This window comes from Sinocyclocheilus grahami, unplaced genomic scaffold, assembly GCF_001515645.1.
Source record: "Sinocyclocheilus grahami isolate Dianchi unplaced genomic scaffold, SAMN03320097.WGS_v1.1 scaffold461.1, whole genome shotgun sequence".
NCBI lineage: Eukaryota > Metazoa > Chordata > Actinopteri > Cypriniformes > Cyprinidae > Sinocyclocheilus > Sinocyclocheilus grahami.
In genome coordinates this window covers 39,292-40,211 of record NW_015505640.1, presented here as the reverse complement: position 1 = coordinate 40,211, position 920 = coordinate 39,292, and positions in this window count along the sequence as shown.

Here is a 920-nt window from a genome sequence, read left to right as displayed (position 1 = left end):
AGCGCCCCCTCTGCCCATCAGAGCCTGCCCACCCCCGCGCCAAAGCTCAGGAGAGAGAGAGAGAGAGAGAGAGAGAGAGAGAGAGAGAGAGAGAGCGAGAGAGCGAGAGAGAGAGAGGAGCAAGCGAATTTAAAAAATAAGAAAGATCGAGAGAACGAACGAGACAGGAGAGGAAGAGAGTGCGGCCCATCACTGTGATTGACAATGATGAGCACTGTCTGCTTCTATTAAATCAATCACCGCTATAGGACTCAAGTCTCGGCTCTCTCAATAGGCTAACAAGCTCAGGACTTCACCGTTTCTCTCAGCCGTTTACTCTCACGTCCCCCCGCAGAGCGAAACATCTGGTCAATCTCTCTTATCTGCTTTATTTCACACTCGGGTGGCTTAGTGAGGTGTTGTGTGCCATTTCCCCCGCGTGCCCCCTGCCAATGGTGTCATATTTGGACTGCTGTCTGTGACATTCTCTTTCACACCTCCCACCGCTGGGCTGTTTCCATGTGACATCCTCACCATAGCGACAGGGCCGGAGGAGGAAGACAGCCTCGGCGAGGGATGATCAGATGCGAACAGGAGTCTTCATCGCTCTGTCCAGACTAGGAATAGGTCATGCTGGTTGAGTTATTCAAGAACCGACTAGTCGATTGCTGAGATTGACTAGACCTTTTCTTTTCTTTTCTTACTGTCAAGCTGAAAAAGACACCAACACAGCTGGTATTAACCCGATTTGGTGAAACTACTTTAAAATATGATAAGCTTGTAGCTAACATTTTCAAAGTGCTTTAACTACAGTATATGAACAAAAAGTATCTAACTATACTCTAAAGTTAAGGATGTAATATATTTTGAAACACATAACTATTCAATTAAAATATGTGTAATTTAATTAGTGCCAAAATTTCTGGAACAAAAACAAATAG